The sequence below is a fragment of the Tupaia chinensis genome, unplaced genomic scaffold (assembly GCF_000334495.1).
Source record: "Tupaia chinensis unplaced genomic scaffold, TupChi_1.0 Scaffold000622_1, whole genome shotgun sequence".
Classification (NCBI taxonomy): domain Eukaryota; kingdom Metazoa; phylum Chordata; class Mammalia; order Scandentia; family Tupaiidae; genus Tupaia; species Tupaia belangeri.
In genome coordinates this window covers 5218793-5235010 of record NW_006160142.1, presented here as the reverse complement: position 1 = coordinate 5235010, position 16218 = coordinate 5218793, and positions in this window count along the sequence as shown.

Below are 16218 nucleotides of genomic sequence, written 5' to 3'. Positions count from 1 at the left end.
GCGCAGGGGGCGTGGCCCCTGGCGGTGGGCCCCCACCGGAGCGGGGGCCAGGCCATCCTGGCGCGGCTGCGCTGGGGGCATGAGCCCCCGGGCCGAGGGGCCCCCACCAGAGCGGGCGCTGGGCCGTTGCCGGCGCGGGGCTGCGCAGGGGGCATCTACTTCAGCCTTTTTTTGGTTTCCATTTGCATGGAATATCTTTATCTAGCCCTTCACTTTCAGTCTATGTATGTCCTTTTCAGTGAGGTGTGTTTCTTGTAAGCAGCATATAGATGGCTTCTGCTTTTGTATCCATTCAGATAGTTTGTGTTTTTTTAATCAGAAAATTTAACCCATTAACAGTCAATGTTATTGTTGATATTTGTGAATTTATCCCTGTCATTTTGTTAGCCATTTTCTCAACTGTTTTCTGTTCTCCTATTCCTGTGTATTTCTCTTTAGTTATCCTGATAAAACATTGCCCTCAGTACTTCCTGTAGAGCTGATCTTTCATTGGTGAATTCTTTCATTTTTTAAAAAGAATTAATTAATGAATTAATTAACTTTTAATTTGATGAGAGAGAGAGAGAGAGGGAGGGAGAGAGGGAGGGAGGGAGGGAGGGAGGGAGAGAGAGGGAGAGAGGGGAGAGAGAGAGAGAGAGAGAGAGAAAGCTGCCAGGTCCAGGACTCAAACCACACTTGGCCATGTGGGGTTCCCGCCCACCCAACCACCACGCCATCTGCCAGCCCTGAATTCTTTTGTCTTTTGTTTATCTGAGAATACTGTTATTTGTTCTTCCCATTTGAAGGAAAATCTTGCTGGATATAGTATTCTTGGTTGAAATTATTTATCTTTTCATATTTCAAACACGTCTTCCCATTTCTTCCTTGCCTACATTATTTCAGTTGAGAGGTTGGACGTTAGCCTAATGGGATAGCCTTTATAAGTAACTTGATATTTCTCCATTGCCATTTTTAGAATCTTGTCTTTGTCTTTAATTTTTACCAATCTGGCTATGTGCTGGGGTGGGGGTGGGAGAGAAGATCTTTTTGTGTTGATTCTATTTGTGGCCCTTTATATTTCTTAGGTATGAATTTCTCCATGTTTCTCTATATTTGAAAAATTTTCAGATAGTATTTTATGAAAGATGTTTTCTGTGCCTTTAGTAGAGTCTTCACCTTCTGGAATTCCCATTATATGGCTATTTGGACGTTTCATGTTGTCTAGAAGTTCCCATATGCTGTCCTTGTTTTTTTTTTTTTTTGGTTGTTTTTTCCTTCTTTTTAGTGAGCTAGTCTATGCTGGAGACTTTGTCTTTGAGGTCAGAAATTCTTTCTTTTGCATGGTCCAATCTGCTGTTAATGCTTTATAGGGAGATTTTAATTTCTTGAGTTCTTCATTTCTAGAAGTTCTGTTTGATTCTTTCTTAGGGTGTCTGTTTCTTTATGAAATTCCTTTTTCATGTCCTGAAATGATTTTCTCATTGCCTGGAACTAATTGTCTCTCTCTCATTTTTTTAAATGATCTATTTATTTATTTATTTATTTCCTTTTCATTTTTTTAAATGATTTATTTATTTATTTATTTATTTCCTTTTTTTTTTCTGTACATTCAATCACATTATTTACCTTACAAGGTGAACATTTCGATACGTGAACATTTCTCCCTGGTCCAGTTGATCAAAATTTAACAACACTACCTCCCTGTCCCGACAATGCTCTGTCTCTGTATCCCTCCCTTTTCTCTTATATCTAATTGAGTTTTGTCACTATGAATATTGAGAATTCTTTTTCTGACATTTCTGTGTCTCTCTTGGTGCTGTCCACTGTCATGAGGGGCAACTACCCTCACCTGCTGAAGAGCTACCGTTTTGTTTTCTCATGTTTCTTCAAGATCTGTGCTGGTTTCTAGTCCTCTGATGCAGTATTCACTTTTTTCTATTTATTGGAGTAGATCCTGTAGTGCTAGTGGAAGAAATTTCACCCTTAGTTCCCAGGTGTGTTTCTATTAGAGGGCTGTATCTCCCAGGTCAGAGCAGTTATGGGTAACTTTAGGTGCTTTGCTCCTCTACCAAACGTTCAGTTCTTGATGAGGTGGTAGTAAACCTAGGAGATAAAACTTGGCAAAGATGATCCAGTCATGCCCTGTGCGCTGGGTTGGTGTACCAAAGTTCCAAAGTGGCTCCCAGGCCCCGAGCACATACTCACCCTAAAGGCCTGCCCAGACTGGGCTCAAGACTCCTGGCGGGCAGGCAGGTGGAACAAGCCCAGGCTACAGGGACAGTGGGTGATGGAGTTTAAAAGTTCTGAAGTGGCTCCCCCTCAAAGTTCCTTACATTAGGAGTTTGGGAGCAGTTTAAGTGGGTGATCCCAGTTCAAGGTCTCTCAGGAAGTTGCAGTAATAGTTTGAGGCTGTAGTCATCTGAGACTTGATTGATGCTGAAGGATCTTCTGTCATCATGGACATGGCTATTGGCAGGAGGCCTCAGTTTTTTGCTTTTCAGGTGTCTCCATAGGTTTTCTTGAGTGTCTTTGTGACTTGGGAGCTGACTTTTCTCAGAGCAAATGGTGAGAGAGAGGAGATTTCAGAGCCTTTTATGACTTACTCTCCTAATCATGTGCCATCCTTTTCATTTTTTCTTCTAGTCAAAAATGAGTTACTAAGTTTAGCCCACATTCAAAAGGAGGCTTCATCTTTTGAAATGAGGTATATGAAAGTATTAGCAGACATATTTAAAGTTGCCAGAGTAGTTAAGATTTCTTTTCATTAAAAATGTGCTGAAACAGAAAAGTGAATTACTCATTTATCATGTCTGAGGTTTGAGTGTTGAGTGGGAGAAGTATGAGGGGAGAAAAATAGGGGGTAGAGGAAGTAGTCTTTAATGACAAAATTAAAATGCCAAAGAAAATTTAGATTGTACTCCCAGGTAAAGATGATTATTTCTATCTTTGTGGTGGCCCAAACTGTGATATTGATGACTTGACTTTCATGTGAATCCAGACAGGGCAGATGGAGAAATGACATCTTGCCAGCAGCTGACAAGAAGTTTCCTTTCTAATAACATAGCACAGGTTAGGCCTCATATTTCCTCAGCCATTTCTTTTTTTTTTTTTTCTTTTTTCTTTTTGTTTGGAGAGGTTTTTGCTATAGGGCACGTGCACTCGCCGGAAAGACAGAGAGAGACAGAGAGACAGAAAGCGAGAAATCACCCCCCAGGGGGGATGGCCAGACCGCAATCCCTTCTCCTCCATTCTCCTCTCGGAATCTTGGGCACGCGCCTGGCATGATTTTAAGCCACCGGGTCCGGGACTCAAACCGCGGTTGACTACGTGGGAGTCCAGCAACATAGCCATTACGCTAACTGCTGGTTCTTGGAATTCAATTTTTTTTTTAAAGGAACATGAAATATGGTCTGTAAATGCTGAGCACACATAGAAAAATAAAAAGCAAATACCAGATAGTAATAGAGCTATGATTAGGTATACCAAAACATTCTGCTTGAATCAATACAGTGAAAAAACAACCTACAACATGGAAGAAAATATTTGCAAACTATGCATTTTACAAAGGGTTAATAATCCAGAGTATATAAGGAACTCAAACAACTCAATAGCAACACAAATCAAAACAAAACAAAACAGGGAACCAGCAGTTAGCGTAATGGCTATGTCGCTGGACTCCCACGTAGTCGACCGCGGTTCGTGTCCCGGACCCGGTGGCTTAAAACTCACGCCGGGCGCGTGTGCCCAAGATCCCGAGAGGAGAATGGAGGAGAAGGGATTGCGGCGTGACCATCCCCCCTGGGGGGTGATTTCTCGCTTTCTGTCTCTATGTCTCTGTCTGTCTGTCTGGCGAGCGCACGCACCCTACAGTGAAAATCTCTCCAAAACAAACAAACAAAACAAAACAAAACAAAACAAAAGAACAAATCCATTTTTTAAAATGAGGAAAGGACCCGAACAGATATTTCTCAAAAGAAATCTTATGAATGGACAACAAGTATATTAAAAAAATGCTCAGGATCACTAATTACCAGGGAAATGCAAATCAAAGCCATGATGAGATATCACCTCATCCCAATTAGAATGGCCATTATCTTTAAATTAATTATTTTTTTTAATTGGCAGAGGGCACATGGGCTTGCGAAAGAGAGAGTAAGAGAGAAAGAGAACCGCCCCATAAGAAGTGATCATGACACAACCCTTTTCCTGCATTGTGCCATGCTATCAGGATTTGTGGGATGCATGCCCACATGCCTGGTATATTTTCCAAGCCTCTAGGACCAGAATTTGAACCACAGTTGGCCATGTGGGATCTGGCTCTCTATCCACAGGGCTTACTCACTGCATTATGGGGCTTGCCCTAGAATGACTATTATCAAAACAACAACAACAACAAAATCCACCACCCAAGCACAAAAAAAAAAAAACCGACAATACACTGTGAGTGGGAATGTAAATTAGTGCAGCCATTATGATTAACTATATAAGGCCCCTCAAAATATTAAACATAGAACTACTATTTGATCTAGCAATCTCATTATTGGGTATGTGCTTAAAGAAAGGAAATCAGTATGTTGAAAAGATACCTGCACTCTCATGTTTACTGCAGCACTATTGATAATATTCATGATATTGAATCAACCTAAGTGCCTATCAGTTGATGGATAGATAATGAAAGTGTGGTATATATATACAATAGAATACTATTCAGCCATTAAAAAGAAGGAAATCCTTTTATTTGTGGTAACAAAGGAAAATCTGGAGGATATGATGCTAAGGGAAATAAGTCAGGCACAGAAAGACAAACACTGAATGTTTTAATGCATATGTGGAATTGAAAGAAGTTGATCTTATATAGTAGAGAGTAGAATAGTGGCTACCAGAGATTGGAGAGGGCGTAGGAGAGGATATAGGGAATGATTAGTCAATGGGTTCAAAGTTTCAGTTACATGGGAGGGATACATTCTGTGGTTATGTTGCACAGTAGAGTGATTATGGTTAACAATATTACATTGTATATTTCAAAATAGCTAGAAAAGAGGATTTTGAATGTTCTTACCATGAAGAAATAATGGTGATAGATATGCTAAGTACCTTTATTTGATTATTACACAATGTATACATATATAGAAATATCACAAATATGTACCCCACAAATATGTACAATTTTAATGTAATTATATAACTATGCAAAATATAAATTAAATAAATGAAAAGTAAAATTTAAAAATGATAAATTGAAAGGTAATGATATGTTAGCTTGATCTAGCTATTCCACAATGTAAGTCGTCCCTCATCCCCAGTGGATGCCTAAACTTGTGGGTAGTACTGAACATATACTATATGTTTTTCTTCACATATAAGGGAACCTCAAAAAGTTCATGGGAAAATGGAGTTAAAGTCTGAATTTATTTGGTACACAAAATTTTTGAGGTCCATGTGTAGTTTTTTTTACAATACAAATTTTTGAACTGTTAGAAAAACCCCTTAATTTTATCTATGGTAAAGTTTAAAACTTATGTGAATGTAATTTCCCTCTCTTAAAATATTTTATTACATTCTACTGTGGGTAACTGAAACAGTGGAAAGTAAAACTGCAGATAAGGGTAAACTACTGTATACAGAATTTTTTAAAAAAGAATTTAAATTATACCTGAAGGGCAATTGGAAACCTGTGGCAAATAGTTTAATTTTCCTAAACCTCATTTTCCTCATCTGTATAGCAGGAATAATAATGACTGCTATATGACTTACAATGATTAAATGAGATAATGTATGTAAACTTCCCCAAAATATTGGCACTTAATACATGCTTGGTAATCTACCATTGTTATGTTGATCATAATGATAAAGAAGAAAAAAGTTCAATTATCTGTTCAATTCTGGATTGGCAGATGTGTACAACTTCTTTAATCCCTGTGGTTTGCTTGTTTTTTCATTCATTTATTTAGTCATTCATTCCTCAATAAATACATAATAAGCAGCAATTGTGTAACATGTACTATGTTAATCTGGGAGAGAAATTATCTTTGTCCTCATGCAGCTTAATATTCTAGTGTGTGTGGGCCGGGGGAGACAATAACAAGTAAATAAATTAGGAAAAAAGACAGCTCACCCATGTTACACTTGCTGACTAGGTTGCGTAATAATTCAGTGACAGAGAGCCACTTATTGGAAGTGGAACTCTCATAGGCAGGGAGAAGAGTTTCTAATGAATCTAAAAATACCAAGGAACCAAAAAATAGAAGGAAGTACATGATAAAATGAATGCATCCTTGGACAGCATTTTTAGATAGTATAGAGTATTGATAGAGAAGAGGGGAAGGGTACAGAGGGAGACAGCAGAGGCCCTGAACTGCTGTCTCATTGGACAGATTTTCAGGTTTCTTAGAAGTTCCTTCTGTGTCCTGAACATAGACTACAATTCAGTGGCACTCCTTGGCCAGGAGCCTACCCTTCTGAAGTACTTCATCTTGCTATGTTTCAATTTTCTAAGCTGTATAGGTAGAACAATAATAGTAATGACCACTAAAGTCATCTGGAGGGTTGAATGAGGTGATCTATATAAAGTGTCGATGCACAATAGCATCTCAATAGGAATTAGCTATTTTTTTTGTCAGTTTCCTCAGTGGTAGAGTCTCATCTGTTATTTCATTCATAAAACTCAACATCAATTTTGGAGAATTCACAATCTCTGTTTCTCTCTCTTTTTAAAAAATACGAATAATTTTACAAAGAAACCCTTTAATACGAATGATTTTTCCCACTCAAATCTTATGAGGTGTCTTCAAAGATTACTGGCAGTGGTTTGGTGCTTTCAGAAATAAATTTCCTAACTATGCTGGAACGTAATCATTTAATCCAGGAGGTTTGGATTTACCAAGCAAGTAGGCTCCCCATTAGCTTTCCACGGGGGTGTTCATCAGAATCCATTGATAGGTCATCTTGTCATGGTCTGTGTGAACTTTCATTCTCTCTCGTTCTTAGGTTTCATCTATAAGCTGAAGTATAGCCAGTGTTGCTTTGCAGAAGTTAGGGGCTTTCTGTCCCTTTAAAGTCCAAAAATGTTCATTAAATGGACATTTATTAAGCACTTATCCTGTGCTGGCAGTTTTTTTCAGAGTGCACAGCACTTTACTGTTCTGAGACCTCTCTCAGAGAGGCCATGGAGTGTAATATGGCCATTTAATAGTTGGTAATTGTCTATAGCTGATACAAGATTGTCATAAATAGATGAACAACTCATTTTTTTTATGACTGATCCTGGGTTCTGAGTCAGTTACTGAAAGATGTCAGTCTTGGGACCAGCAGTTAGCGTAATGGCTATGTTGTTGGACTCCCACATAGTCGACCATGGTTCAAGTCCTGGACCTGGTGGCTTAAACTCACACCAGGTGCGTGTGCGTGCATGCCCAAGATCCCGAGAGGAGAATAGAGGAGAAGGGATTGCGGTCACCCCCCTGGGGAGTGATTTCTCACTTTCTGTCTCTCTGTCTCTCTCTCTGTCTGTCTGGCAAGTACACGTGCCCTATAGCTAAAATCTCTCTCTCAAAAAAAAAAAAAAACAAAAAACATGTCAGTCTTTCATTCTGTTAGGCAAACTTTCCTTTTCTCCATTGGAGGGTAGTCTTGCATAAACTTTCCTGCTACGACACCATGATTTGAACATCTTCTTATTGGCAGTTCTTTGTTTTCTTCTGAGAGCAACTTTTTCCTTCTATACCTGAGCCTTGTGTCATACCTTGGCTATGAAAAGCATTTCTCCCACTGTGGCCAAGGTTGCTTCTGTGTGGTGGAGACTGGAGGCAGGGTAGGTGGGTGGATAGATGAACCCAGATCTATTTCTTTGTCTTAATGAACACAGTTCTGAACTGTGAGGGTAAAACGCTGTTGTCATTTCTCTATAGGCTAGCCCTACAGTAGGACCTGATATACACACAAACTTAAAAACTGAATAGATAAAAAAACAAACAAACAAACAAACAAAAAACTGAATAGATAACAGTAGAGGGCATCCCAAATAGTCCCAAATTATAAATGGGTTATAAAGGAAATAATAAATTTCAAAAAACATAAGGACAATTTAAGTATTAGTGTTCCTCAAGAAAAACCTCACTACTTTGTATTCTTCTATCAAAGTAATAGATAAGCAAATATTTTAATCCAGGAATGATTTGTACTATGAACAGGAGAAACCGTGACTACAGGTTTATTTTTCTCACGTGACAAGCTGACAGTTTTAGTTTCGTGGCTTAATGATATTAGAGTTGATATCTCTAAGAGTCTCTTTCCCGTTCTTTTTTTTTTCTTCATGTTGGCAAATATCCCATCTGAAATCACTTCTGTGCTTTTTTTGGGGGGCGAGGGGGAGAGATTTTTGCTATAGGCCGCATGTGCTCACCAGAAAGAGACAGAGAGATAGAAAGCAAGAAATCACTCCCCAGGAGGTGATTTCTTCTCCCTTCTCTCCCTTCTTCTCCCTTCTCCTCTGGGGATCTTGTGCACGCACGCACATGCGCCTGGAGTGAGTTTAAGTCACCGGGTCCGGGACTTGAACCACAGATGACTACATGGGAGTTCAACGACATAGCCATTACACAAACCATTGGTCCCTGAAATCACATCTGTGTTTAACGTGGGAAGAAAAGGATAGTGCCAAACATGCATCTTGCTTTTGTTAGGAAAGTAAAACTTTTCTCGAAGTTCTTGCCTGACTTCCCTGGACAGGTCATTGACAAGTCATTCCCTTGACTGAGTCACATAGGCCTCCCTTGATGCAAAAATGTCTGAGAAACTGGGTAATGAGGTGGTCATGATTGATTTAGACCATTCAAAATTCATTCCCTGGGATGTGGTATATTTTCATGCCAATAAAAAGTAAGTCTTTATTAGCAAGAAGAAAGAAGAATGGACATTGTTCAAGCAGCCAACAATGTTTTTTTTTCCAGTCAATTTCTGCAATCAGGAGCCACCTAGACCAGGCTGTTCCATGAAACAAGGGGACAGTTGTTTTTGACTTTATTCTCACTGTGATTCAGAGCACAGCAGGCACCAGGAACCCAATTATGTGGGGGAAATGGTCTCATGTTGTGGTGTGTTTTTTCAAGGGCACTACCTCCTCCCCGAATTCACTCCTCCACGGAGACCTCGTTCCCCAACCTCTGTCTAAGCTTGGCTCCAAAACTTGGAAAGCTGCAGAGCAAACAAGCCTAGCTTTTTTTCTCATCATGGTCACACACAAACATATTTTCAGGCTGATAATGGAGATGAAAGTGTGATGTCAGTAATAAAGGACTATTTCAGTCAGCAGAAGCTCTTTGTGTTTAAAATGAGAAACAAGTCTTGGAGCCCATAACATTAGAGACTCAGAGATAATGCAGGATGAAAGAATTTAAAGTTAGTATCACAGTACCCAGCATAGAGGAAACACTTTTTTATCATTTGTGGCAGATAAGTAGAGTGTCTGTATCTTGACTTTTTATTTCAGCCTTGTCTTATGTTAATGTTCTTTTGTCCCAGAATGTTTTTCTCCCTTAGCAATAGCTATGATTTATGGCTAGCTGGGTTATAGTTTTGTTTCAGGCAGTAGAAGTTGGATGCATCTGAGAGGAGAGAGGGCATATTGAAGACACAGTTTGTCACCATGTCCTTGGGAAGGGCACCCTTCCCCAGGACCACACTAGCATCAGGGCAGAGAGTGGCCATCTGCTGTGCGCTGTACATGGTTGCTGTTTGATGGTTATAAAGCTTAAATTGACTTAGTGTTTGCATTATCTATCCTGAGGGATGGTGGGCCATGCATTTGGTGTCATGAATGGCCTTCTAACGATTAAGAAATGATTGCTAATTTTAAAGAAAATTTATTTATTTCATGAGTGAAATAAATGATTCTTTACAGAGTCTCAACCTTCCAGCCAGCCAGGATCATGGGTGCACCTACATATTTAAGCAACTTCAGATCTCAACCCAAACCCTCCTATATGGCTCCAGTATTGCACAGTGATATCCTACCACTTGTGCCTCTGCAGATGGACCTTATTACTAATCTTGACCCCTTTCATATTATAATTTCTCTTTCTCCACTTTGGGGGCAGCTATGTTGGACTCAACCAAAGGAGTTCTATGTAATAGGTCCTTTATTTGTCTGTGTAGCTGACACAAAATTTTATTAGCCCTGCTGAAGTTCACAGTTACATCCCGAATGCTCAAAGTGGACACATTATTGCTATCTTGAGAGAAGGATGGACAGTTTGATTGTGTTTCTTCCTGTAAAGTCAATTGTGGGTTTGTTAAGGATTAGCTGGAAACAGATGAAGCTGGGCTGGACGCTTCTCAGGACAGAAGCACATCCAAGTTGAAATGTAAAGTGAACTGTTGATGTCCATTTAATGACAAAGACTCAAACCCTAGAGTTAAATTAGAAATGAATGAGGGATTTTGGAGAATCCTCTGGACTCTGGGCAAGTGATCCATTCTTGGGCTTAAAAACATAAAGGAAATTTTCTTTCAAAATTTATTTATTTAGAGAGATTTTTGCTATAGGGTATGCACACTTGCTGGAGAAACAGAGAGAGACAGAGAGACAGAAAGTGATAAATCACCTCTGCCCCCGGGGGGACTGGCCATGCTGCAGTCCCTTCTCCTCTTGGGATTTTGGGCACGCATGCACATGTGCCTGGCATGAATTTTAAGCCACTGGGTCTGGGACTCAAACCGGCAGTTGACTACATGGGAGTCTAGCCATGTAACATTATGCCATCTGCTAGTCCCTCTTTCAACACTTATACTTTAAGAAACTTGCAAGTAAAAATGCAAACTCAGAATTATTATTAAAAAAGCTTTGATTATTATGTCTTGTATGTATTTAATAGAAAACATTAAAAACATGGAATTGTGCATTGCTTTTAGCTGCAGGTTATTTTAAATAAAAAATGATGTTGGTGCTGTTTCCTTTCTCCCTTCATAATATGCTTATTGGCTTAAGAGTTAATTTACTGTGTGGAAAATAAGTGAAAAAAAATGTAAAGTGATTTGAGCCAATAGTTCTGCACTGATTCAATTTATTTTAGAATATGAAGGAAAAGAAAGAGATATCCCAGTTTTGGCTGGTTAAATATTGGCAAACGTCTGCAGAGTATGTCTCTTTTTTCTGAATGAAATAAGAATCTGTAACTAGAAGACTGTTCACGTCTGAATTCTCCCCCCCTATAATAGGGTCTCAGATATACTAGAACACACATGTACAATCTCTCTAGGGCTAGTTTGTTCTCATCTTAATTTTTTTTCAAATAAAATGTTAATCTTTTTAATAATTTCAGTTTTACAGAAAAGCTCTAAAGAGGGTATGGAAAGTCATAGAGCCTCTCACTTATATAGCTTCCCTAGTGCTAACATTCCCTAATGTACCTATGTCAAAACTCACAAGTGAACATTGGGACATTTAGTCTAAACTCTAGCATCTACTTGAATTTCACCAGTTTTCCTGCTAATGCCCTTTTTCAACCTCCAGAATTTTACCCAGGATCTCAGATTGCATTTAGCTATTGTGTCTCCTACACTAACCCTGTGCTGAGGCAGGCTCTCAGATGTTCCTTAATTTTTTTTTTTTTTGGAGAGATTTTCACTGTAGGGTTCGTGCGCTCGCCAGACAGACAGAGAGAGACATAGAGACAGAAAGCGAGAAATCACCCCCCAGGGGGGATGGTCCCGCTGCAAACCCTTCTCCTCCATTCTCCTCTCGGGATCTTGGGCAGCCACGCACACGCGCCCGGTGTGAGTTTTTTCAGCCACCGGGTCCGGGACACGAACCGTGGTCGACTACGTGGGAGACCAGCGACATAGCCATTATGCTAACTGCTGGTTCCCGGATGTTCCTTAATTTTTTTTTTTTTTGGAGAGATTTTCACTGTAGGGTTCGTGCGCTCGCCAGACAGACAGAGAGAGACATAGAGACAGAAAGCGAGAAATCACCCCCCAGGGGGGATGGTCCCGCTGCAAACCCTTCTCCTCCATTCTCCTCTCGGGATCTTGGGCAGCCACGCACACGCGCCCGGTGTGAGTTTTTTCAGCCACCGGGTCCGGGACACGAACCGTGGTCGACTACGTGGGAGACCAGCGACATAGCCATTATGCTAACTGCTGGTTCCCAGATGTTCCTTAATTTTTGAGGCCTTGGCAGTTTCAAAAAGTACTGTTCAGGTATTTTGTAGACTGCTCCTCAATTTTGGCTTTTCTTTTGTTTTTCTCATGATAGCTTAGGGTGCTACTTATTGGAAGGAAGGCCCTTTAGGTGAAGTGCTGTTTCATGCCATCTCAGGGATACATGCTCAGTGAGACTTGGCACTGATAGCACCAACTAGGAGGGCCTTTCCAAGTGGTCCTAACCCAGGGAAGAGCTTCCAGTGATGGTCTTTTTAGTTCGTTAGTTAATTTCTTCAGAGCATTTACTGCACCTGGGGATCACCATCTTTGCTGGACTGTTTGTTTCTGCAGATCACAAACTCCATAAATATAGAACTGTGCTTCTCTTGCCCTGTGCTTGGCACAGGGCTGGCACTCAATATTTAAAAGAATACATTATGGTTTTCTTACGTAAACATGTGAACACTTATTAAAAAAAATAAATCATACTTCTCTAATTTGTCTTCTGGTGGTATTTTGAGAACTGTGTTATGACATCAATTTTCTTTAGCTTTAAGCTATTTTTTTCATAGCACTGGGACAACTGAAAGGCAGAACCAACCAACCCAAAAATAAAACCTTGAATCTTCTCGATACTTTTATGTTTCTCAATTCCCTCAACTGTTTTTCCTTACCTGCCTTGCAGGTGAAAACCCTAGAGTGGCAGAAGGGAGAAGTCCCTTTTCTGTAATTCTAGGGGAAAGAAGTGCTTCCATCCCTTATTTCCCCAGAACCTTTGTGTCCCTAACTCAGAGGTCCTTTGGTTCCTAGGCGGGCAAGTTTACTGGCCACCTGTGCTGATGCCAAGAACCCAGTCCTGTTGAACTTTCACAGGAAAGTTTGCCCTGGGGGACTTTGCAAAGAAAGATGTTGTGGGTGGAAATTGTCAGTTTTAACCATTTCAGGCTCCATTGTCTTCTATTATATTGTGTTTCCTGAGATGAATTTTAACAAGTGTGGTTTCCAGAATCATTTTAACTTGACCTTTTCTTGGAGAATTATGTTCACAGGAAACCCAGGGGGAAGTGACTTCCATGTCAGTGTAGTTGTGTCTGTTGCTATGGAATCCCAGTTCACAGATGAAGAAATTGAGGTTGTTCTTTTTAGGGATTTATCCACAATGTAAGAGTGAACATGGAGCAAATGAAAGATGACACATCTCTCTTATGCGTATATTTTCATCCCTACTCTTGAAATGGACATGAGTTATACCATTTTCCCAGAGATTTTTCTACTAAGACGATTTAGAAAAAAATTAAAAACTATGTATTTTCTTTCTTTTTAAAAATTTGTTAGAGGGCATGTGTGCTTGCCAGAGAGAGACAGAGAGAGCGAGAAGGAAAATGAGAAAGCACCCCTCCCCCTACCATGGGAGATGGTCACACCACAATTCATTATCTACTTTTTTTTTGGAGGGGAGAGGGGTGGATTTTAGGCACACACACACACACACAAGTGCCTGTTGTATTTCCTAAGCCTCTGGCTCTGAGACTCGACTGTACAGTTTGTCAGGTGGGATCCAACCACTTTAACCACTAAGTCACCAGCTGGTCCCACAATATGTTTTTTTATGCTATAAAGTAGGAACATTGCTACAATTGGGGATATATAATTTTTTTTAAAAAAGTCTGCTAACCTGTTTTTTCTCTCAACAAAAGAGAAGAGACAGAGAGAGCGAGAAGGAAAATGAGAAAGCACCCCTCCCCCTACCATGGGAGATGGTCACACCACAATTCATTATCTACTTTTTTTTTGGAGGGGAGAGGGGTGGATTTTAGGCACACACACACACACACAAGTGCCTGTTGTATTTCCTAAGCCTCTGGCTCTGAGACTCGACTGTACAGTTTGTCAGGTGGGATCCAACCACTTTAACCACTAAGTCACCAGCTGGTCCCACAATATGTTTTTTTATGCTATAAAGTAGGAACATTGCTACAATTGGGGATATATAATTTTTTTTAAAAAAGTCTGCTAACCTGGTATTTCTCTCAACAAAAGAGAGGATAGAAATAAAGCTGCTGCATTACTGATGCAGAATTAAACCAGAAAGTGATATGCACCACAAGCAACCTGCCAAGACACCGCAAAAACAGAAAGCAGTCTCACCCCCTGTACAGTCATGTAGCTACAACCTATCATGTACATGTTTTCAGAATGAACAATAACTAGTCCTGAAGTGAGAGGACTTGACAGTGACATTTATTACACATATTTCATCCTAACTACCTGGTAAATTGGGGGACCATGTGTATCTGCTCATTGGCTTTATTCATGAGAACAGCAAACTTCAAATCTTTAGGACAGGAGATAGCTTTGCAAATTGGAACAAGGTGCCCAACCATTGAAGTTAGATTCCTACCTTTCCCAGGAATTGGGAGATGGCTGTCTTCCTAATCTTTGCATTTCAAAAAGAGATCTAAGGGCCTTAAGAAAGGCACTCTTGGGTCATAAAGTAGACAAAAGACCTATCTAGTTATTGATAGACTTATATACATTTCAAAGAAAGGAGAAAGTACTTTTAGGTTTTTTAAAGTAAATGCTTTAGGATGCTGGGATAAATTGGGAGAAGCTCTTTACTTATGTTCAACAGGGAGAATTAAATCTCTTGTTTAAAATATTTATTTGTCGGACACCTTCGTGGCTCCTGAGAACTAGTCATTTCAGGGGAAACAGAGGAATGAAGATTTTCCACTGATAATTTAGCCTCAAACACACAAACTCACGTGGAGAGGCAAGGGAGCAGACCTTCTTAAAGACACCTTCATGGCTCCTGAGAACTAGCCATTTCAGGGGAAACAGAGAAATGAAGATTTTCCACTGATAATTCAGCCTTGAGCACATAAACTCACGTGGTAGGAAGACCCCTTTCAAGCCTCCTTTCTTTGTCTCTCTGTCTCTGTCTCTGTCGTCTCATGATTTTTGTAATTTTTCCTTTTTAAAATTTTTTAAGGCAAAGCTTTTTTCTGGGCTTTCTGACCTCTCCTTTCCCTTTATCTTGTTAATAACCCCCTCTCCCCCTCCCATCCCAGGAGAGGCAAGGGGACAGACCTTCTTGAAGACACCTTCATGGCTCCTGAGAACTACCACCTCAGGTGGTTTTCTAATTTTTGCATTTTAAAAAAAAATTTTTAAAATATTTATTTTTTTAGTTTAGTTTATTTTTTTTAGTTTTTCCCTTAGTTTTTTCTTCTCTTTTTCTTGTGTTTTTTCTTTCTTTGTTTTTTTTTTTTTTGTTGTTGTTGTTGTTGCTGTTGTTTCTTTCTATTTGTTTCCTTTTCTGCAAGCTCCTCAATGCTCAGATTGAACTTCAAGTTTGGGAAGAAACACATCATCCATCAGATGACTAGAAATCACTGCAGGGCCACAAGAAATATGGAAAATCAGGAAAATACCTCTCCTCCAAGGGAAGAAATGAACTCCTTTTCATCCACAGACAGTTCAATGGAAATCATGGAAATGTCTGATAAAGAATTTAGAACATCATAATGGTCAAGCTAACAGAGATGAAAGAGAAAAGAGACAATGAACTGCAGAAGAGGCAGGAGAAAGGAGCTGACGAGTTCCAGGAGGTGAGGAAATTCATGCAAGATCTAAAAGAGGAATTACACACTATACAAAAGAATCAGATGGAACTGTTAGAGATGAAGGCTATAATACAGGAAGTTAAAATCTCCCTTGAAAGTATTAAAAGCAGACTAGATCATACAGAAAATAGAATCTCAGATGTAGAAGAGAAAATTGCTAGCCTAGAAAAATCTAACATGAAGACTGAGAAAATGGCCAAAACTTTGAGAAAAATATACGAGAAATACTAGATACCATCAGACGTCCAAACATCCGGATAATAGGCATCCCAGAAGGTGAAGAGACTCATAAGGGCATTGATAATCTATTCCATGAAATCCTGCAAGAAAACTTTCCAAACTCAAAGATCCAGTCCCAAGAAATACAAAGGACCCCAAATAGAATCAACCCAAGAAGACCTTCTCCAAGACACTTTATAGCCAGACTGACCAAAACCACAGACAAAGACAAGATACTAAGATTGGCAAGAGA